The sequence below is a fragment of the Choloepus didactylus genome, chromosome 12, assembly GCF_015220235.1.
Source record: "Choloepus didactylus isolate mChoDid1 chromosome 12, mChoDid1.pri, whole genome shotgun sequence".
NCBI classification, from domain to species: Eukaryota; Metazoa; Chordata; class Mammalia; order Pilosa; family Megalonychidae; genus Choloepus; species Choloepus didactylus.
The window spans coordinates 94,503,892-94,528,282 of NC_051318.1; positions in this window are offsets into that span (position 1 = coordinate 94,503,892).

Below are 24,391 nucleotides of genomic sequence, written 5' to 3' on the forward strand. Positions count from 1 at the left end.
CAAGAAATTCAACATTGACACAAAGCTTACATTCTATCTTTCCTTTTTTTTCCTTTATGTCCCAAATGTGTCCCTTTGAGCATCCTGTCCTCCATCCCAGATCCCATCCAGGATCATCTTTGGCATTCAATTGTCATCTATTTAGACTGTCTTTTTTTTTTTTTTTTCAATTGTGGAAACATATACAGCCTAAATCTTCCCATTCCACCCCCTCCCTAGCATTCCATTAGTGGGATTAATCACATTTAGAATGTTGTAATGCTATCACCTTCCCACCATCCATTACTAGAAATTTCCCTTCATCTCAAACAGCAACCCTACACTCATTTCTTAACTCCCCATTGCCCCTTCCCCCACTTCTCAGAACCCATACTCTCCTTTTCATCTCTATGGTCATATTCTCTGATAATTTCTTTGTGTTTACTGTGGGGCTTAAAATTAACCTCTTAAATCCATAACAATCTTGGTTTTCTTTGATACCACCTTCACTTCAGTAGGACACATAAACTGTGTTCCTATACTCCTCCATTCCCCTGCGTTTGTATAGTTCTTGTCAAAAATTACGTATTTTACATTGAATCCAAAACCACTGATTTGTCATTAGAGTTTATGTATTTCATATCCTGTAGGAAGTAAATAGTGGAGTGCGGTCGGGGTTACTGCTTCTAGGGGGAGTGGCGGCCGGTAGCCGAGCCCTCAGCTCTCGGGGCTGCTTAAAGGGTACCGGCGGCGGGGGCTCTTTCCCGGAGGCGAGGGCGAGGCGGAGGACGTGGCCAAGGTCCTCGGCGAGAGGCGTGCAAGGTGTGGAGGGCGGCGATAAGGACAAAAACACTCTTTATCCAGTAGGAGTATGCGCCAAAGAGATTTATTCAGGGGTGATTACAGGTTATATAGGCTGGTAAGAGGGGCAGGGCTGGAAAGGAGGTGAAGTAGCCTAAAATGGCAATATTGAAGGGAGAGGGGCTAGGATTGGTTCTGAGAGGACGCAGGAGCCGTTGCAGCGGGCGGGGGTTGTTCTGGCCACGGTGCATGCGCGCTGGCGGTGGCAGGAGTGGCCTTGGCACAAGGGAGTATGTGGGTAAGATAAGGAAGTGGGGAAAGGGCAGTTGGGAGAAAGGCGGTTTCCTCCGGCAAGCCTCCCCTGCCAGTGGCATTTTGGGTGAGGAAAAGGGAGCTGCCTTGACCTCGCTCCTCAGGCTCGGGGGGGGCTGCAGAGGGCACTCACGCCCGTACCTACTACCCTCCCCAGGGGGTGATATCAAGTCCCCTGGCCCAGGCCTGGTAAGTCGAGGCACAAGCTCAGCTACCCGCAATTCCCCTTTCTTTTCTAATTAGAGGAAGAGGCTTTACCGGAGAGGCCCGCTAAGGGTGAGGGAAGGGGGAGGTCAGGGAAGGGAAAAAGGGGTTGACGGTGGCTCAGCGAGGCTGAAGTTCAGTGTTGGTGTAGTGCCCGGGCGCTTGACAATGGCTTCGCTGCAGCGGGCTGGGCGAAGGTGAGGGGTTTAAGGTTCAGGGGTTCAGAGAGGCTGGAACTCGAGGCGAGAGCGATGTTCAGGTGATTGAGAAGGGCCTCGCGGTCGGCGGGTCGACCGGTGGCGTTGAGGTCGCGGAGGGTTGGCTGTCATCTTGGAGTGGGGGGCGTCAGAGGTGGCGAGTCGCTGATACTGGATTTGCACGAACGAGGAAAAAATGGCATCTGTTTGTTTTCTTACAAGCTGGACAATTTTGCGTATGATGCAGGGTCCTAAGATGAGAGCTAGAATAATTATTAATAGGGGGCCAAGAAAAGGAAGGATGTATGGGAGGATGGGAGTGAAAAAACTGGACCAATAACTGGTGGCTTCACGATCTCTTTTACGCTTTTCCAGTCCCTCTCGGACCCTTTTCAGGCTGTCCTCGACGAGACCTGTGGAATTGGCATATACACAGCACTCTTCTCCTAGGGCGGCGCAGAGGCCTCCTTCTTTGAGGAGGAGAAGGTCAAGACCTCGGCGGTTTTGGAGCACTACCTCAGAGAGGGAATTGACAGAATTTTTTAGATGGTAAATAGCGTTTTGTAGGTGGCGAATGTCCTCGTCAACAGCCGCCCTGAGGTGAGTTAGGGCGGAGCCTTGACTGGCTAACGCAGCGATTCCGGTGCCAGCGCCGGCAAGACCTAGGAGGGAGGCAATTGTAAGGACGGTGATGGGCTCTCGCTTTTGCAGAAGGGCAGGAGCTGCAGTTCTTTCCAGACGGAGGAAGAAGTCTTCTTCGCTATGATATAAGACCCTAGGGATAAGGACAATTAGGAGGCAAGTTTCTTTATATTCGCTGATGATATTCGTGCTGAGACAGGGGGTAAGTCCTGTAGAGGAGCAGAGCCATTGGGAGGAGTTATGAGGAATGAGAAATTTTGCCGAGCTACTGGGAGATGAGTAGCTGGCACAGGCAGTGAGGTCGGGAGAGTTACTGGAGCGAGGGCGGACGCACTTTCCCGTATAGGAGACTGAATGAAAGGTCAGGGGGACGGCAGAGGTATTTTAATTGCATTCCGAGGGGCTGTCTTCTGTGCTTTCTGAAAAGGAGAGGTTGGAGGCAACGGGCTCGTACAGTGAGGAAGAGGTGGAGAGGCAGAGCCAGCAGGAGGAGGTAAAATTGGGGTTGGAGGAGTTCACTGAGGCAAAGGCGGCTTGGATGAGGCTGAGGAGGGGAGAGGAATAACGAGAAGGGGGCAGAGGAAGCTGGGGTGGTGGGGTTGGCGATGCGTTGTTTGCAGCTGAGGTGCGGTTTCCGGATGCGCTGCTTGTACTTGAAGTGCGGCTGGAGGGCTGTGGAAAAAGGGGGTTAAGGACTTGGTTGGGACCTATGCCAGAGGGTGTTCTTAATGCAGTATTTTGGTCTGGTTGGTTTACAGCCTCCTTTTTTATAAGAATAAGTGATTCTCGGTTGGTTCCTTTTTCATAGATTCTGAAGCCCCAAGTTTGACCGAGTAACCAGGAGGGATCAGTGGGGAGCTGCACTGTAAGATTAAGATGTGTGCAGGATTCCTTACTTTCTTGGCTGAGCCAGTTAACAGTAGGGAGTTTGCACCCTGTAGGGGCCCACTTTAGGGTAAGGTAATGATTAGGAACAGGAGGCTTCCAATTAGTGGCTAATGTTTCACACCCCCAGTATGCACAGTAGTACTTGTTGGGGGAATTACAGCACGATTTTCCAGGATTTGAGGATGGGCACATGTAATATTGGGCCTGGGGATCACTTACCTTTTGAGCGCAGGTTTCTTCGACTCTGGAGACAAAGGTGGCGAAAGGCTTACTCGGCTCCTGGAAGAGCTTGGTAAATTTGTTAGGTCGACGGGCAGAGCAATTGGCAAACGTGCGTAAGGCGATGCCTCTGAGGATAGTCCAGAAGGTGGCAGGGACATTAATATAAGCAGACGCATTTAGAAACGCTTCCGTGCCTAGATAGGCTTCGGGGGGATGATAGACTCCAATGGCTGCATCTTGCTCACTTTGCTTAGCTGCTTCTGCCTGGAAGTGAGCACGCCAGTCAACAAACTGACCGGGGTTAAAAATTGAACGGGCAAGCGAGGCCCAGTCTTGGGGGAGGCAATAGTTCATGGCGAGATCCTGTAGTATTTGGGAAGCATATGGGCTACCTAACCCGTCCTCCTTGACGGCCTTGCGAAGCTGCTTGATAGTATCTAAGTCAATGGGATACCAGTCATGCGGCCTCTGTGGGGTGGGGGCAAGGTTAAGAGGAAAACAGCGAAAAGCACGAGAGAAAGGAGGACACGCTTGCAGAGGACTTGGCGCGGGAGTGGGGGTAGGGGGAGCGTTGCCCCAAGGATTGCCTTGAGGTGCAGAAGGCAGCCAGGGGTTGTTAGTCGGCAGGGTGGAAGGAGCGGCGGCAGCTGCCGGTAGCGGCTCCGAAGGGGAGCTCGCCGGAGGGAGAGGCGGGAGTGGGAGGCCCCAAGCGTCGCAAGATGGCGGCGCGGTAGGCGTGGCTAAGACACAAGATGGTGGATCAGCCCCGCCCTGTGAAAGGGTGGGGTTCAAGGCATAAGATGGTGGACTAGCTCCGCCCTGTGAAAGGGCGGGGTAAAGCGTATGCGGTTTCCGGCCCAGCTTAGGGCTGATGTCATCGCCGGAGCATTTCCTCCCCTCGATGGAAGAAGAAGGAGGAAGTTCGCCATCTTGGCGTGGCGCAGTGTTATTTTGCTTTTTGGGAGTCACCTCGAGCGCGTTGTTAATCTGCTCGACTAAGGACTCCGTGTCCGAGTCATGATTTGAATTAGTATCGCTATCTGAGTCTGTTGGCTGGGTTGATAGGGCCTCTTTGGATTTAACGGGGCCTCTATCAGGGGGGAGGGAGCCTTGAAGGCAGGAGCAGATGGTTATCAAGGTGGGGAGCAAGCCGGGAGGGAAGCGCTTGCTCTCATGTTCCATGGCATTAGTGACTCGATCAATAAGGCGATCATAAGTAACAGGGTCCCAAAGATGGCAAGTGGTGAGCCATGGGTTAAAGGGCAGCAGGAGATCCCAGTATATCTGCAGCTGCCAGACAGACACTTTACAGCGATGCGTGTCTAGGAGACCCGCTAGAGCACGAACTTGAGGTGCCTGACATGTAGATATACGATTACCCATAGCTGAGGGGAGAGGAGGGGGAGTTGTTCCCGAGCCGGGCCGGCCGGCTGGCGGGGAGGAGGAGGAGGAGTTGCTTACCGAGCAGAGAGAATGAGATAAACTGTGGCTGCAAGGCCGAAGGAGACGGCGAGAGCAGAAAGCAGTGCCCTTTGGCAACGAGAGCAGTCGGGGGGGGGCAGTTGCAAAGAGGCACACGGTGCCAAATGAGGAAATAAAGATACAAAGAACTACAGCAAAGTAATGGAGGGGAAGAGGGAGAGCGTTAGGAGGAACGGGGGTCATAGAAGTGCGCATACAAGAGGACGAAGAGAGCGTGGGGGAAGGGAGGAGTTCCTACTGGATGAAGAGAGCGTGGGGGAAGGGAGGAGCGGCTTCGGAGCAAGGAACCTCCCACGGCTCCGGAAGCGGCGAGGGAGAGGCGGCCCTTTACCTTGCAGGCGAGGAAATGGGAAGCTGGAGGGGCGTCCGGGCGAGCGGGCGACCTGCCAAACTGTCGTGTGGAGACGTTCCTCACACGGGGCACCAGTTGCGGTCGGGGTTACTGCTTCTAGGGGGAGTGGCGGCCGGTAGCCGAGCCCTCAGCTCTCGGGGCTGCTTAAAGGGTACCGGCGGCGGGGGCTCTTTCCCGGAGGCGAGGGCGAGGCGGAGGACGTGGCCAAGGTCCTCGGCGAGAGGCGTGCAAGGTGTGGAGGGCGGCGATAAGGACAAAAACACTCTTTATCCAGTAGGAGTATGCGCCAAAGAGATTTATTCAGGGGTGATTACAGGTTATATAGGCTGGTAAGAGGGGCAGGGCTGGAAAGGAGGTGAAGTAGCCTAAAATGGCAATATTGAAGGGAGAGGGGCTAGGATTGGTTCTGAGAGGACGCAGGAGCCGTTGCAGCGGGCGGGGGTTGTTCTGGCCACGGTGCATGCGCGCTGGCGGTGGCAGGAGTGGCCTTGGCACAAGGGAGTATGTGGGTAAGATAAGGAAGTGGGGAAAGGGCAGTTGGGAGAAAGGCGGTTTCCTCCGGCAAGCCTCCCCTGCCAGTGGCATTTTGGGTGAGGAAAAGGGAGCTGCCTTGACCTCGCTCCTCAGGCTCGGGGGGGCTGCAGAGGGCACTCACGCCCGTACCTACTACCCTCCCCAGGGGGTGATATCAAGTCCCCTGGCCCAGGCCTGGTAAGTCGAGGCACAAGCTCAGCTACCCGCAGTGGAGTTACAAATAAAAAATTATTGACTTCTATTTGTATTCCATTGTGGTCAGAGAATGTGCTTTGAATATATTCAATTGTTTGTTTTTGTTTTTTTTTTTTTATTTATTGAGGCTTGTTTTATGTCCCAACATATGGTCTATTCTGGAGAAAAATCAGTGATCACTAGAGAAAAATGTGTGTCCTGATGATTTGGGATGTAAGGTTCTATATACGTCTGTTAAAATTCTCTATATCTCTCTCTCCTTTCTTTGTTTCTCTGTCAGTAGGGCTCCCTTTAGTATCTGAAGTAGGGCAGGTCTTTTATTGGCAAAATCTCTCAGCATTTGTTTGTGAAGAATTTAAGCTCTCCCTCAAATTTGAAGGAGAGTTTTGCTGGATAAAGTATTCTTGGTTGGAAATTTTTCTCTCTCAGAATTTTAAATATGTCATGCCACCGCCTTCTCGCCTCCATGGTGGCTGCTGAGTAGTCACTACTTAGTCTTATGTTGTTTCCTTTGTATGTGGTGAATTGCTTTTCTCTTGCTGCTTTCAGAACTTGCTCCTTCTCTTCAGTATTTGACAGTCTGATCAGAATATGTCTTGGAGTGGGTTTATTTGGATTTATTCTATTTGGAGTTTGCTGGGCATTTATGCTTTGTGTATTTATATTGTGTAGAAGGTTTGGGAAGTTTTCCCCAACAATTTCTTTGAATGGTCTCTCTAGACCTTTACCCTTCTCTTCCCCTTCTGGGACACCAATGAGTCTTAAATTTGGACATTTTATTTTATCTATCATATTCCTGAGATGCATTTCGATTTTTTCAATTTTTTTCTCCATTCTTTCTTTTGTTCTTTCATTTTCTGTTCTGTGGTCTTCTAGGACACTGAGTTGTTGTTCAACTTCCTCTAATCTTGTATTATGAGTATCCAGAGTCTTTTTAATTTGGCCAACAGTTTCTTTTCTTTCCATAAGATCTTCTATTTTTTTATTTACCCTTGCAATTTTTTCTTTTTGCTCTTCTAGGGTCTTCTTTATGTCCTTTACATCCTGTGCCATGCTCTCATTCTTTGACTGTAGTCCTTTGATTAATTGTGCCAAGTACTGTGTCTCTTCTGACCATTTGATTTGGGTGTTTGGGATTGGCTTCTCCATATCGTCTGGTTTTAGCAAATGCTTTAAGATTTTCTGTTGTTTTTGGCCTCTTGGCATTTGCTTTGCTTGATAGCTGTGATCTTCCAGGACCTCTGCTGAGGGAAGGCTGTGCTATGTCACAAGTGCGTGCCATCCCTCAAGGGAAGCCCCAGGCCACCAGGCCGTGCAGAGGCGCTCCCAGCCTGATGCAAAAATGGCTAAATGGGGCATCTCACCCCCCCTTTTTCACACAGCTCCACCTTCCCAGCTCCAGGACAACTAGCTGTGGTTGCATCCAAGGCCACTGTCCACGGCCGATATTGTGGCATGTGCGCGGTGCCGTGGGATACACTCCCCATCACACTGGGTTTCCTGGCACAGCTCTGGGCTGTGGGTATGGCCCAGGCAGGAGTGTCGCCAGCATGCCGGGAAGCCGGCTGCAAGGGGTGTGGTTTCTTTCTCCTTTTGGCTCTCCCCTCTGTCTCTCTGGCCCCGGGACAATCAGAAGCAGGTGTGGGGAGGGCTATCCTCCATGGCAGACACTGAGGCATTGGCTACAGACTGCTCCTGCAGTGCTTCACTGCACGGTTCTCACTGCCGTATCTGTAGCCGCTCCCGGGCTTTGTTTTTTTTTTTTAAAAAAAAGAACTAGTCCATCTCCAAATGCCAACCTGCAGTTTCCTCACACTGCAGCATGGCCGCAGGACTTTCAGCTGGCTTACTCACTTGTTTCAGAATGCAGACTCCCAGTTTCACCAAGTGCACAGTCCCTGTGGTTTTAGCAGACCTTGTCCAGCTGGTACATCGCTGGAAGTGGTAGTCTGGGTCACTTTCTGGTTTTTATCTAGTATTTTTCACGGAGCTGTTTTTTGCCCTGTCTCACCTAGCTGCCATCTTAGGTTCTCTCATTCATTAAATATTTATTGAATATTTGTTGCACTGGGGATAGAGCAGTGAAGAAGGCAAATTAGAACTTTTAAGTCCTCTTTCAACTCTAAAGTTTCTTATTTCTTTAATTATCTGGCAGGTAGAATTCTTTTTGGGGGGACTTTCTTCTACCATCATATGGTAGTAGTTACAGCATCATGCCACTTTTGATAGGGAGACAGGTGCCAGAGAAAGTCTTGGCGAGGGAGGGATTCCCTCAAGATCAGAAACCCACTTACCAGAGATTGGAGTGTAGGAGTATGTGCACATACATTAAAACATCCACTGCCACTGGTGACATCTTGCTACAATTCACCTCCAGAGGGATTCTGAGGTTCTCCCATTTGGCTTTCAAAATTGCTCCACAAAGCACTGGGAAATTTCACAGCATTTTGGGAACAGTGAGATTCTGGCAGCACGTCAAACATCTACTATTGTATCTTCCCAAGTTATATGGCTAACAATAACCCACCAGGCATTGGAGACTAAGTAGCAGAGGTTCATCTAGAACTATAATGCCAAAACTTGCTAATACCACCAGCCATGAGGCTAGCAACCTTTTTCTCTTTTAAGTTCTATTTATAGGACTTTAGGCAGGAAAAAAGAAATCGGGGAGGAGAATAAAAGGAAGGAGAAAAGGAAAAGCAAGTGAGAAGAAAGGGGGAAGTCAAATACCCCTATTCAGGGGCTCCTGGTACCCCAGGCTCCCTGCCTTTGGTCTAGCTCCTTCATTTAGCAGCCAATAAAGAAAAGGCTGAAGCTATTATTTAAAAATGTCATTTCTTTTTCCTTAGAGGCTAGGTTTTCGAAAGCAACTCTTTTTAAACCTTGAAGGAAAAAACTGATTTGTATGACAAGATATTTTGTCAGTTTTATAAAATCGTGCCTTTGTTGACCCTCGCAAATAGTGTTAACTCTTCTGAATACACGTGAGAAATGAGGTGTTATCCTGCCAGTAACATCTCTAATCCTGCACATTTACATAAATGTGAATAAACAATGTGGTTCAGATAATTTGTTGGTAAAATGCAGTGGGTAGACTGTTTTAACCTAATTACACCACTGTGTATCAGTATTTTTCATTCTGATGAGTGCCTGACATACATTCATATTAATAACACATCAATAAATATTTGTTAAATAAATAAATGAGAGAGAATTGGGACAGACAAAACATAAAATACAATTGAGACCCCCATCTGTCAAGGACTTAGCAGTTGGTTGTGTGACCAGTCACCACCTGCTAGCTTAGCAAGGCTGTTTTAATGAAAAGGAATAACATTGATTTATATTCTTTAGTTTCAGTTTGACTCCAGGATTGCACAATATTATGGTCTCTCAGGAGGAAAGATTGTTAAAAGCAATACTGGATGAGGCAGGCATATAATGGTCAAATGGCTGTTACTGAAAATCCTCCTGTGCCAAACATTCATATAATGATCTCGGTTTGTGAGCTTAGAATAATAATGAAGAGGAGATGAGTCTGAAGCCCTAAAGATTGTGTGTTTCTGTGTGCATGGGTGTAACAGCTTACAAAGCACACTTTCCAAAAGCACATGCTTTGAAGAAGCTAGCAGAATGTTGCACGTTCACTGCCTGCTCATTAGTAGCTACTGTTTCTCTTGTCTGCTTTTTTTTTTTAACTGATCTTAAGGATGCAATTAAAATCCCAGTGACTTGCGGTTTCTGCTAGAGAGATAAACAGTACCCGACCCCACATGATCTGTTGCTTGAATAGAGATTGGGATTTCATCTTTTAGCAACTCGATTTTCCATGGTTGCTAAGGAGACTATTTCTACCTCTGTGTCCTACGTGCCATATTGCTTGGAAAGAATTACCACAACATCTCCTATTATTTTCCCAGAGAGAAAACCTGATTACTTGTTAAGCACTCAACATTTTAAGATTCTACCAATCTCTCTAATGTTCTGAGAGCCTCCAGCCTTGGAGTAGAACTTGTGGACATGCTGGCATCCAAATGAGCTCACTTTCAGAATGACAGTGAAGCTTCGTTATATAAAACAGAAGCAGTGAAGCGGTCAGCCTCTGGGTACCAAATTCTTGGGCTCCCTGGCCCGGCATGCTGCAGCACAGTCCTGTTTTGTCGTTTGTTTCGGGTTCTTCACAAGGGCTCACTCCCAAGAATCAGAGACAGGAGACCAAGATGAGATTCCAGCCTTGTTTCTAACAAAGCTGTATGACACTGGGCCAACACCCTCTCTGATCCTCCATTTCCCCTCTGGTTCCCCAGCTTTAAAGGAGAATAGTGATACCTCACACAGGTGTCTCTGAGGATTAAAGAAGATAAAGAGGGCTTTACTTGTAAATTGTGAAGCGTGTGTTAATTTCTGTTCCAGTTCTGTTTCTCCCAAAGAGCAGACTCTAAAGAGTCTAGTCTGAAGCAGGTTTAAGGAGCCAGTGGGATGAACACGTTTGGGAGGAAAAAGGTGGAAATGGGGGTGAGGAGACCGAAATGTTAGATGCTGCCAACCCTCCAGTGACCCCTGCAGCTAGAAAGGCCCTTCAGAGTTATCCCAATAGGGCAAAGATGGTACATAATAAAGAATTTGGCTATCCTTTTTCTCCAGTTCCCAGGAGACAACCTCTAAGCCCTTGGAATTTCCTGAGTGAAAGGAACGGCGGGACCACACCTGATAGTTTAAGCCGACAGGTGACTGACCGGGGGCCCCTCCACGGTTTCTGGTAATGACGGGAGCTGGCCCTACCAGAAAGACCAACAATGTGGCTAGAGGATTGGGACTTAGAACCTTGAAACATCAACCCAACCTCCCTCCAGAGAGAGAAGACAGACTAGAGAAGGGTTCCACCTCAGGCCTACGTAGTGAAGCCCCCCCAAAACTCTAGATACCTGAAGCTTGGGTGTGCTTCCCTGGTTGGCAATACTCATTGAGCGTTGTCATTCTTGGATGCTGGGAGGGTAATACATTGCTGAAGATGAGAGAAATTTCACATTTGAAACCCTCTAAGACTTCACACTATGGGTCTCATCCTTTGACTGGTTCTAATTAGTATCTGTGCCAGTTTGTATACACTATGTCCCCCAGAAAAAGCCATATTCTTTAATGCATTCTTGTGGGGGCAGACATATTAGTGTGGATTGTGTTGGAGCCTGTTGGTTCAGTGTCCATGGAGATGTGACCCACCCAACTGTAGGTGATAACTCTGGTTGGATAATTTCCATGGAGGTGTGGCCCCGCCCAGTCGGAGTGGGCCTTGTTTAGTTACTGGAGCATTACATAAACTCAGAGAGAAGGAGCTCATAGCTAGCTGGAGCTGAGACAGACATTTTGAAGACGTCTGTTGGAAGCTGATGAAGACATTTTGGAGAACACCATTTTGAAATGCAACCTAGTTGCAAGGAAACGCCAGCCATGTGCCTTCCCCGCTAAAAAAGGTTTTCTGGATGCCAGTGGCCTTTCTCCAGTGAAGGTACCCTTTGTGGATGAACACTTTATGGCCTTAAGACTGTAACTGTGTAACCAAATAAACCCCCTTTTATAAAAGCCAATCCAGTTCTGGTGTTTTGTATTCTGGCAGCATTAGCAAACTAGAACAGTATCCTTTTGCTAGAATAAAACTAATTTTGAGTATAGCACTTTTCTGAGTTCTGTGAGTTGTTCTAGGGAATTATCAAATCTGGGAATGGTTGCAGGAATTCCCAAACTAGTAGCCAGGGTCTGAAGCAAAGGAGGCCCTGAGGACCCCCAGACTTGGTAACCAGTGTCTGAAGTGAGGGCAGTCTTGTGGAGACTGTTCCCTCCAACTTTGCGTTCGGTAAACTCATTACAGGTGGGCAGGCCTTTTTAACCCCCATCAGTCAGTTATTGGACGTGGGCCGGCCCAGGAGGGAGCATGACTTTTGCTGAGGCAGCTCAGGTAACCGTTGAAGGAATTAACTGAGGGCAGTCTGCAGACAGCACATCACAGAGAACATTACAATCACTATTATTTCTCACTTCTCCCTAACAAAAAGCCTCGCTCTGTCCAGCAATTTTATGGCAGAAATAAATGATATGCTGTTTGCTAACTTCATGCTTTCACTGGCATTATTCACATTATTTGGCCCCATTCCCCTTACCGAATGCCTTTCAACAGTGTGACTATCCTCAGATTTGATAATTCCCTGGAACAACTCACAGAACTCAGAAAAGTGCTGTACTCAAGACTAGTTTTATTCTAGCAAAAGGATACTTATTAGAACCAGTCAAAGGATGAGACCCATAGTGTGAAGACTGAGAGGGTTTCAAACATGAAGTCTCCCTCATCCTCAGGGACATACTACCCTCCTGGCATCAGAGAGGGACAACACTCAAAGCGCACCCAAGCTTCAGGCTTTTTGAGTGTTTTGGGAGGCTTCGTTATGTGGGCATGATGGAATCATGGGCCATGAGGTTGAACTCCATCTCCACCATCTCCAGTCTGTCTCCTCAACCTGTTTCTTTTTCACCTGGAAGACGCCCATGGGTACGACAGATGCCCGTCAGCATGGGTGGCTTTTTGCCACTGTGATTTTCCTTGGGTGGGCATGGTGGGATCATGAGCTCATTCCTCCTCTCAAAGAAATATATTAGAATCTTGAAACAAATTGCTAATCACATCCATTCCGTGGGAAGTTTAATGCTTACTTTCAAGTGTTGGGGTTAAGTCACTGTTACCCTTACATAACAAAAACAAATGGATTTAAGGAAATGCATTCTAGAAAGATCTCTCATACTACATGTGGACCAGATGGGGAAGACTATAAGCAAGGAGGTTATTGAAGGACTTCCTGTTAAATGCTATAGATTAACTGCTGTGGAAATAAATGAAGAACACCCAAATGAGAACAAACAAAGGCTATCCAGGGCTTGCTACAGCAAGAGAGTCGGCCACCATTATTTGCATTTGGCAGCAATTCAAGGGTAGGCGGAGGAGTGGGAAAGCTTTACACTGGAAAAAGGGAAGACTTGAGGCATGCCCTGATAGGGGGCTGCTGGCCTGGGGAAGCTGGAGCAGGCTGACTAGAAGGAGGCCATTCTATGCAAATGGCTAGGGGAGCATATTTGGCTTTGTTCATTGGGTCCTAAGTTGGAAGCATGGGCAAAAATTACAGCAGCCAATCAGTTATTGACATGTCCTGGCTGTTTTTAGGTCATCATTGCAGGGGTTGTTGTTTGGCTTCCTGGACTGGTTCCTGTAGATAGTGGCCAGCTTCAGGTGCTGCTACAGGTAGTGGGCCAGAGTTTCCTGGTCTGGTTACTGCCTATAGAGAGAGTTTCCTGGTCATTGTCTATTTGAATATTCATTTTCTCATTGCATATTTATTTCCTGTTCCCCCAAATTCCCACTAAAAGGATGCCTCATGTAAAAAAAAAAGAACAAAAAAAATTGTGAAAGAGACAACCAAAGAGGAAAGATTTCTGCACCATTTTGGAAGCTAGAAAATAGATGGAAGAGTGGAAACTGACCCAGCAAGATGAAGAAAAAAAGGTACAATCTAAATGTCTGGGGAAAAAGACTTCTGTATCAATTAGGGATGTGTTCAGCTGCAAGGAATGGAATATATGACAAACAGGCATAAATATAAAGGGGGGTATTTTTCTCATATTGCAAGAGATCCAGAAGAAAGGGGTTGCTGGTATTGGTTCAGCTCTTCACCTAAGCCAGGCTCCACCTGCATAATGGGCAGCCATTAGCTTGTTGACTTTTGTTTGCCTCATGGTCACAAGTTGGTCCCCAAGGCTCCAGACATCAAGTAAGTCTTCATTAAAGAAAGTTTGGGAAAAGAAACAGTTCTCCAAATGTCTCTCCAACAGTCTTTTGCTTCTGTACCAGAGGGTATGTGTAGTTCTCTCCTGGCTCCAAGGGAGTCTGGGAAAGCCAGTACTTCAGCCGAGGCTGGGCTCCTTGCCATCTTAAAGAAGACTGATGTCCTGTTAGCAAGGAAGAGGGACCCTAGATTTTGAGTAGGTATCTGACAGTGCTGGCCATAGATGACCTCCAAAAAGTGAGTTGATTTGCCCTACAGGCACTAGGTACTCTGCAGATTGTTTCCCACACCCATCCTGCCAGCACTCAATCTTTCCCCTTCCATCCACATATACAGAGAGCTACTATTCTTTGGAGAAACTGAAAGGGGAGAAGTTATGGATCTGGGGACACTGCGCTTAGCAGGGAACTGGGATGAAAATCCAGACTAAAAGAAGGGGTGTTTGGGGAAAGTTTGCATGCTGAACAGTGGCACCCCAAGGAAATCACCCAGTTCCCAGAATGCTAGCAGTGGTGTATGCCACCCAGGAGGGAGTCGGAAGGTTCCCTGCCCCCAAAAAGTGAACAGTCCCAGAAAACAGACCTTTTGGTACTCACTGCCTGTCACTGCCACTTTTGTAAGTCTTAAGGGTTAATGAAAAAGAAAAATTGTATTTTAAGCAAAAAACTTGACTAAAGACTTGACCAAAGATTTAAGAAAAATGAAATCAGGCCCCACTTCAAAACCAGCTGTAATGAAATAGGCTATTAGATTGTGCTCTATAAAGAAGACGCTCAGGAGAAGCACTTGGGAAAACAAGATTAAGAGTGAAAAAAATCAAATCCATTCTGTTTGGTCAGGCCCCAATGATTGTAAAATTCCAGACTGCAATGATCTGCCTTAGTTTTCCAGAACTGCTGTGACAAACATCACACAATGGGTAGGCTTAAATAACAAGCATTTAATGTCTCACAGTTTTGAAGGCTAGAAGTCCAAAATCAGTATCTCAGCGGGGCCATGCTTTCTCCCAGATTTGATTGCATTATGTTGCTGGTAGTCCCCTGTCACATGGTGATCTCTCTCTTCTCTGGCTTCTTCTGACTTCTGGTTGTGTCCAAATTCCTCTCTCTATAAGGCCTCCAGTTGAATTGACTAACACTTATCTGGATTCAGTTTGGCCTTATCTAATCATAACATCTTCCAAGGTCCTATTTCCAAATGGGTTCGCCCCCACAGAATGTGGATTAAGATTTGAACATGTCTTTTGTGGAGAACATGATTCATGAGTCTAGAATATAGGTTACCAGGGGATGGGGTGGGGATAGGGAACGGGAAGTTAAGGCCTAAAATGTATAGGGTTCCTATTTGGAATGATGGAAAGGTTTTGTCCATGGATAGTGATGATGGTAGTACAACTAACAGAAATATATTAAGAAGTTAACAAAAATATATTAAGAAATTACTATATTTAACAGAATACAATTAACAGAAATATATTAAGAAATATATATCTGAATGTGATTAAAATGGGGGAAATCTTAGAATGCATATATGGTGACAGAATAACATTTAAAAAAAAATCCATAGATCTACGCTACACAGTGAATCCTAAATTAAACCATGAATTGTAGTTAACAGTACAATTATAAAAATGTGCTTTCATCAATTGTAACAAATGTTCCACCCCAATGCAAGGTGTTAATAATTGAGTGGTATATGGAATCCTGTATTTTATGCATGATTATTCTGTAAACCTACAACTTCTCTAATAAAGAAAAAAAGATGATAAAAAATATATTTGAATATGCCTTTTGTGGGGAACATGATTCAATTCCCAGCATGACCTGTTGTTACCCGAGCTCCGTTCTCATTGAGAAAGAAGTTACTGGAGCTCTGTTCCAGGCTCGCCATCTTGTCACAAGAAACAAGTCAAGGATGAGACAAGTGGGTATAAGCAAGGGAGAAAAGTTTATTGAAAAGTGATTACATGCTCAAGAGAGAGACGTGCACGGGTTGTTTGGCACAAGGGTTTTAACAGATCAAACAAAGGGAGGTGGGGTTTGAGATGTTGGTACATTGTGATTGGTGAATAATCATTCAAATTAAGTACTGTAAGTGGGCTATTGCAATTGGTTGTCTATACATTCTTGTGATTGGCTAGTAAACATGTAAATCAATGTTTGTAAGTAAGCTATTGCAATAGGCTGAATAAACATTCAAATTAAAGGTTGTGAATGGGTTATTGTGATTGGTCCATGTCGCGTATCTTATTTTGTTCAGCCTCCTCGGGTTTCAAGAGCCTGATTGTTCTCCCCAGATGTCCCACCCTCAGAGTCCAAAGGCACCGAGTCCAAAGGCACCTCAGAGCCTGCAAGACGTTTTTGCCATGTCTGACTTGCGTTACTGTGAGCAGGGATCTAACCAATTGGGTGATGGCCCCGGAGGGAATCATCTTGGAACTCTTCTTTCAGGAATGGTGTCTCTGGTCCTAAAATGTCAGTGGTCAGTCTGAATCCATAACCTTGGCCTGTCTGAGAATACACTCAGCCTCTCTGGGTTAAATAATTAAAACTATACCCCAGGAAGAAAGAAAAATAAGTAGGTTGTGGGTATGTTGAAGGAGAAATAAACAGAAATGAATAGACATAATGAAAATATAAATTTAAATCCACAGTCTTGGCACTTTTTATCCTGTTTGAGTATTCAGACTGGCTCTGTGGTCATTAAAATATATAAATGTTTTGCCTGCTTTGAAAGTAGTTACTGAGTTAAAAGGACTCAGAGGCAATGGACTTGCATAAGATTTAATTGACTAAATTTGCAATCAATGTTTGAATGATTGGAGAAAACTCATTTATAAAATTATGCCTTTGATTCGTTAGTGGTGAAAGTAGTTTTTGAATATTTAAGGGATACTAATTGTTCAATGATTAATAAATGCAACATTAGACAAAATACAAGCAGCAGCGAGGACTGCTCCCCAGGAGGAAAACTCCTAGAGACAATTCAACACAGTGAGCCTTTGAATCAACACACACACCCAGAGAACACAATCAACATTTTTGCAGCTTCATTAAGGAACAATTAATATAATACAAATTGCACATCTTTAATTGTACAATTAGTTTTTCAAATGTATACACTTGGGAAAACAGCACCACAATTAAGATAATGAACATTCCTGTCATCTCCAGAGGTTTCCCTGGGCGCCTATGTGATCCAGTCATCCCTGTTCCCCCCAGCCCCCACCCCAGTGGCCGGGCACTCACTCATCTGCTTTCTGTCCCTAGAGATTAGTTTGCATTTTCTATAATATTATATTAAATGGAATCACATGGAATGTACTCTTTTGGTCTTAATTCTTTCAGGCAGCATAGTAATTTGGAGAGTCATCCACATTGCTGCATGTACCAACAATTTGTTCCTTTTTTTATTACTAAAGAGTATTTCATTGCATGCATATACCATGATTTGTTTATCCATTCACCAGCTGATGGACATTTGGGATATTAGGCATAAAACCATTACAAATATCTGTGTACAAGTCTTTGGGGAACATATGCCTTTTTTGTACAACAGATAACCCTTTATCAGCAAGAATAATTATATAACATCATAGAGACAAAGGACAAAGTGTGGTTGCTTGTGGAAGAAATTCAACAAAATGGCATCCACTTTTATTTATTCTCTTTCAAGGTATAGGTGGATGGATAGGTGTAGTCAGTCTCTTGAACTGTATTTTAATACCAACTATCTTTTATTTTGCCACTCTCTAACTCAGTCTGGCACATAATAGATGCTCATTGAAAATTTGCTTTGCTTATTCAAGATGCTCTTTGATGGGTTTAGATCTCATGTATTTTTTTCCTCTGGGTACTGAAAATCCACTCTATAGATTTTTTTTAGGTTCTTAATAGATTTTTTTGATTTAATTTTTTAATAATTTTTTTTAATTAGAGAAATTGTAGGTTTACAGAAAAATCATGTAAAAAATACAGAGTTCCCATATGTTCCCCTGTGGTTGACAATTTGCATTAGTGTAGTACCTTTGTTACAACTGATGAAAGACTATTAAAATACTGCTGTTAATTATAATCTATAGTTTACATTAGATATATACCAACCTATTAACACCTTCTATTAGTCATGCATTCGTTATAATTCATGAAAGAACATTCTTATATTTGTACTATTAACCCCAATCCATCATCCACAAGTTTCACTGTGTTATACAATCCCATGATTTATGTTCTGACTTTCCTTCTAGTAATATACATGCCCAAAACATCCCCCTTCAACCACATTGACATACAAATAATGTGCTACCATCACCACCATCCATTTCCAAACCTTTACAATCAACCTAAATAAAAATTTTGTACAAATTAAGCATCAGCTCCCCATTCTTTACCCCCAAAGTATCTCCTGGTAATCTTTATTCTAGATTCTAACTCTATGAGTTTGCTTATTATAATTAGTTCATATCAGTGAAATCATACAATATTTGTTCTATTGTGCACGGCTTATTTCACTCAGCATAATGTCCTCAGGGTTCATCTATGTTGTTGCATGCATTTGGACTCCATTCTTTTTTACAATAATATTCCATTGTATGTATACACCACATTTTATTTATCTGTTCATCAGTTGATGGACACTTAGGTTGCTTCCACCTTTTGGTGACTGTGAATAATGCCGCTGTGAACACTTGTGTGCAAATATCTGTTTGAGTCCCTGTTTTCAATTCTTCTGGGTAATGGGACTGCCAGGTCACATGGTAATTCTATACTTAGCTTCCTGAGGAACCACCAAACTCTCTTCCACAGTGGCTGGAACATTTTACATTCCTGCCAGCAGTGAATGAGTGTTCCTGTTTCTCCACATCCTCTCCAACACTTGTAGTTTTCTGGGTTTTTTTTAAATAGTAACCATTCTAGTGGATGTGAAATGATATCTCTTTGAGGTTTTGATTTGCATTTCCCTAATAGCTAGTGATAGCGAGCATCTTTTCATGTGCTTTTTTTAGCCATTTGTATATCTTCTTTGGGAGAAATGTCCATTCAAGTCTTTTGCCCATTTTAAAAATTAGGTTGGTTGTCTTTTTATTGTTGAGCTGTAGAATTTCTCTGTATATTCTGGATATCAAACCTTTATCAGATATGTGGTTGTTCTAGTTTGCTAATGCTGCCAGAATGCAAAACAACAGAGACGGATTGGCTTTTGTAAAAGGGGGTTTATTTGGTTACACAGTTACAGTCTTAAGGCCCTAAAGTGTCCAAGGTAACACATCAGCAATTGGGTACCTTCACTGGAGGATGGCCAATGGTGTCCGGAAAACCTATGTTAGCTGGGAAGTCATGTGGCTGGCATCTGCCCCAAAGTTCTGGTTTCAAAATTGCTTTCTCCCAGGACGTTCCTCTCTAGTCTATAGTTCCTCAAAAATGTCACTCTTAGTTTCACTTGGGATATCTGGAGCAAGAGTCTGCTTTCAGTGGCCATTTTCAAACTGTCTCTCATCTGCAGCTCCTGTGCTTTCTTCAAAGTGTCCCTCTTGGCTGTAGCTCCTCTTCAAAATGTCACTCACAGCTGCACTGAGTTCCCTCTGCCCATCAGCTCATTTATATGGCTCCACTGATCAAGGCCAACACTCCATGGAAATTATCCAATCAGAGTCATCACCCACAGTTGGGTGGGGCATATCTCCACAGAAACACTCAAAGAATTACAATCTAATCAACACTGATAACGTCTGCCCACACAAGATTACATCAAAGATAATGGCCTTTGGGGGACACAATATATTCAAACTGGCACAGTGGTTTCCAAGTATTTTTTTCCCATTTAGTGGGTTGTCTTTTCACTTTCATGACAAAGTCCTTTGATGCACAAAAGTTTTTTAGTGCAATTTTATTGAGATATATTCACATACCATGCAATCCTTCCATGGTGTACAATCAATGGTTCCCAGTGCCATCTTACAGTTGTGCATTCATCACCCCAATCTATTTTTGAACATTTTTCTTACACCAGAAAGAATCAGAATAAGAATAAAAAATAAAAATAAAAAAGAACACCCAAATCACCCCCCGAGCCAACCCTATTTTTCATTTCGTTCCCATTTTTCTACTCATCCATCCATACACTGGATAAAGGGAGTGCGATCCACAAGGTTTTCACAGTCACACTGTCACCTCTTGTAAGCTGCATTGTTATACCACTGTCTTCAAGAGCCAAGGCTACTGGATTGGAGTTTGGTAGTTCCAGGTATTTACTTTTAGCTATTCCAATATATTAAAACCTAACAAGTGTTATCTATATAGTGCGTAAGAATGTCTACCAGAGTGACCTCCCGACTCCATTTGAAATCTCTAGGCCACTGAAGCTTTATTTCATTTAATTTCACATCCCCCTTTTGGTCAAGAAGATGTTCTCAATCCCACGATGCCAGGTCCAGATTCATCCCCGGGAGTCATATCCTGCATTGCCAGGGAGATTTACACCCCTGGGAGTCAGGTCCCACTTAAGGGAGAGGGCAACAAGATCACACACCAAGGTGGCTTAGTTAGAGAGGAAACTACTGATTTTTGCATGTTGATCTTGTACCCTGCCAGTTCGCCAAATTTATTTATCAGCTCTAGTAGCTTTATTGCATATTTTTCAGGACTTTCTATATATTGAATCACGTCAGCCGCTGTGCCGGTTTGAATGTATTGTGTCCCCCAAATGCCATTATCTTTGTGGTCTTGTGGGGCAGGTGTTTTGGTGTTGGTTAGATTTGCTTGGAGTGTGCCCCACCCAGCTGTGGGTGATGATTTTGATGAGATGTTCCCATGGAGGCATGGCCCCACCCATTCAGGGTGGGCCTTGATCAGTGGAGCTATATAAATGAGCTGAGTCAAAGAGAGGGAACGGAGTGCAGCTGTGAGTGATGTTTTGAAGAGGAGCAAGCTTGCTAGAGAGGAATGTCCTGGGAGAAAGCCATTTAGAGGCCAGAACTTTGGAGCAGACGCCAGCTGCCTTCCTAGCTAGCAGAGGTTTTCCGGACGCCATTGGCCATCCTCCGGTGAAGGTAGCTGATTGCTGAGGTGTAACCTTGGATGCTTTGTGGCCTTAAGACTGTAACTGTGTAGCAAAATAAACCCCTGTTCTATAAAAGCCTATCCATCTCTGGTGTTTTGCATTCCGCAGCATTAGCAAACTAGAACACCTGCAAATAGTGAAAGTTTTACTTCTTTTCCAATTTGGATGCCTTTTATTTCTTTTCTTGCCTAACTGCTCTGGCTAGAACTTCCAGTACAATTGTTGAATAACAGTGGGGACAGTGGACATCCTTGTCTTGTTACAGATATTAGAGGGAAAACTTTCAGTGTTTGTCCATTGAGTATGAAGTTTGTTGTGGGTTTTTCATATATGTGCTTTACCATGTTGAGGAAGTTCCTTCTATTCCTATTTTTCTAAATATTTTTATCAAGAAAGGATAGTTGATTGCCCAGGTGTGGCCCTCTCTCTCTCTCTAAGCCCACTTGGCAGGTGAACTCACTGCCCTCTATATCCATGTCAATAAATTTTCTTCTGAAACAAAAGGGTGCTGGGTTTTGTCAAATGCCTTTTCTGTGTCAGTGGAGATGATACAGAACAGCAAGAACTGTAGTGCCCTCACTCGATCCAGTGTCTGCTTGGCTAGACCCTCTAAACACGAAATGGACTTTTCTGGAGTGACCCCATCTGGCTGCCTTGGTGGGATACCATATCAGGGAAGAAACCAGAAGCCCTTTTGTATGCAGCACTCCGCAGTGGCATGTGTTCTGCCTCGGGTCTCTGCAGACTTGGGTCCCTGTGCCTGGATATGTGTGGGGCTCTAACTCACTGCTGTGGGTGGCTCGTTAGTCTCTGTCCACAGTGGGAGGGACCTGGGCCACTGCCTCTGAGCAACGCCCAAGCTGCATGGTACAGAGTGAGAGGAGGGCAATGGACCAGCAGGTCCAGAAAGAAATTTCCTAACCAACATTTTTCTTTTACTTTGATTCAGCATTTGTGGAGTCCTTCACCAGTCTCTACTATCCTGCAGAGTTCTAAACAAGTGGGATTTGTCCTTTTATCTGCTAAATCTCTGGGGAGGCTTTTTCAGGGGGTGTCTAAAGTTGCCATGTTGATGATGTCACTGAACATATGCTTTTTTAATCTCTTTTTTTAATGCAATTTTATTGAGATATATTCACATACCATACAATCACACAAAGTGCACAATAAATTGTTCACAGTATCATCATATAGTTGTGCATTCATCACCACAATCAATTTTTAACATTTTCATTACTCCAAAAAAAATAAAATAAAACTAAGAATAAGAATAAAAATAAAAGTGAGAAGAGCACCCAAAGCATCTCATACTTCCCATACCCCCAATTATTCATTTTTGTCTCCATTTTTCTACTCATCTATCCATACACTGGAAAAAGGGAATGTGGGTCCCAAGATTTTCACAATCACACAGTCACACTATATAAGCTATATAGTTACATGATCAACTTCAAGAATCAAAGCTACTGGATTACTGTTCAACAGTTTCAGTTATTTCCTTCTAGCTATTCTAATACACTAGAAATTAAAAAGGGTTATATATGTAGTGCGTAAGAATACCTCCAGAATGACCTCTTGACTCCATTTGAAATCTCTCAGGCACTGAAACTTTATTTTGTTTCATTTCTCTTCCCCCTTTTGGTCAAGGAGGCTTTCACAATTCCCCTGTTGCTGGGTCCAGGCTCTTCCCTGGGAGTCATGTCCCACATAGGGGGAAGGGCAGTGAGTTTACCAGCTGAGTTGGCTTTGAGAGAGGCCACATCTGAGCAGCAAAGAGGTTCTCTTGGGGAGACTCTTAGGCACAATTATAAGTAGGCTCAACTTCACCTTTGCAGTAACAAGCTTCGTAAGGGCACACCCCAATCAAGGGCTCAGCCTTCTTAATTGATAGTCCTCATTGCTTGTGAGAATATCAGGAATTTCCCAGGTGGGGAAGTTTAATATTTTTCCCCACTCCCTCAAGGGAGCTTTGCAAATACATTTTTGTTCTCTACCCAAATTACCCTGGATGAACATATGCTTTTATTTCTCTTAGATAAATACCTCAGATTGGAATGGCTGAGATATGTGGTTTAACTTTTTAAGAAACTTTCAAATTGTTTTCCAAAGTGGTTGTTCTGTATTGCATTCCCACCAGCATTATGTAAGAGCTCCAATTGCTCTATATCTTGACCAGCACTTGGTATGATCAGTCTTTTTCCTTTTAGCCATTTTCATGGTATGTAGCGCTATGTCATTGTGGTTTTAATTTTCATGCTCTTAATCATTAATGATATTGAGCATATATCATGTCCCCATTTGCCATCCATATATCTTCTTTTGTAAAGTGTCTGTTCAAATAGTTTGTGTATTTTTATTGGGTTGTTTGTATTGTATCACTGAGTTCTAAAAGTTCTCGATATATTCTAGAAACAAATCCTTTGACAGGTATGTGTTTTGCAAAACTTTTCTCCCAATCTGTAGCTTGCTTTTTCATTTTCTTCACAGTGTCTTCACAAAAGCAAAAGTCTTTGATTTTAATTTAATTTTGATTTTTAATTTTGCTTTAATTTTGATGAAATCACATTTATTATTATCCAGTGAAATTATCCATAAGGTTTCATGATAAATTAAGAAATTTCAGTCATATAAGATCTCAGAATTTAACCTCCCATGCACCTTTTTTTCGGGAAGCTATTGGTGGATGTTTTCCAAAATTTTCCAGTTGCAAACCAATGAGAGGAAAGCAAGAGATCAGGAAACAGGGGTGCCGACCTTGGAGAGAGGATGCTGAAGGTCACATAGTGACAACAGTGCATGTGGCTTGAAAAACTAGTGTGTCGGAGCAGGAGGCTAGTGCGCTGCTGGAGGGAAGACTCCAAGGACAAACAGTGCTCCCGGGGAGCACCGGCTCCATCTCCCTTCCGGGTCACTCCTTGCAGATCCCTGAGTCCTGCCAGCCCGCTTTCCCAGGAGTACATCCCCAGCCTCTGCTGCAGGGTCACCTCGTTCTGCCACAGCAAACCCCTCAGAAGACACTTTCCCACAGCTCGCTGTCCTTGCCCCACGGACACTGATGGAGACTCAGAGGCACCAACCTAGGGTGAGGTGAGCGCGGTGCCCAGGGATCAGAACTGAAGGAGGCGCTCGCTCTCCACCGCGAGGTCGGCACCTCCTCCTTTCCCCAGACCCAGTTCACCGATGGAAAGGGAAACCAGGAGCACGTGTCTGCCCGTCTACCGCCCCCACGTCTGCCTCACTGTCTTCTGTCTTTCTGTTGTCACTACTCCCTCGTTATCACATTCCCCTTCTACCATGGGCTAAAGTTATAAGGGCAAGCAGAAGTTATTTTCTTTAAGAATTTATATAATTTTTATTATTTAATTAAATTTAGGCCATGGGTTTTTTTTTTTAAGTTCTATTAGAGATTTCTTCACATTCGAATTTTAATTTTAAAAATAGAATGCCAACTTTGTCATCTCGATGTTTCACAAGTGATAAAAACTCCCACATCAAGTAGAACATGACAATCATTAATGATCTAGGAAAAGTATGATGTAGAGAAGAAAGTGCTGGAGAAAACGGAAGTATCCAAAACACATTTTGTTCTCACAGGTCAAACAAATTCTACTGTTCACTGAGACACTTCTGCTGTCAAGGTTTAAGGACAAAATTTTCTGAAGTGCTTGTGTGAAGCTGCAAGTGCATGCTAATATGTG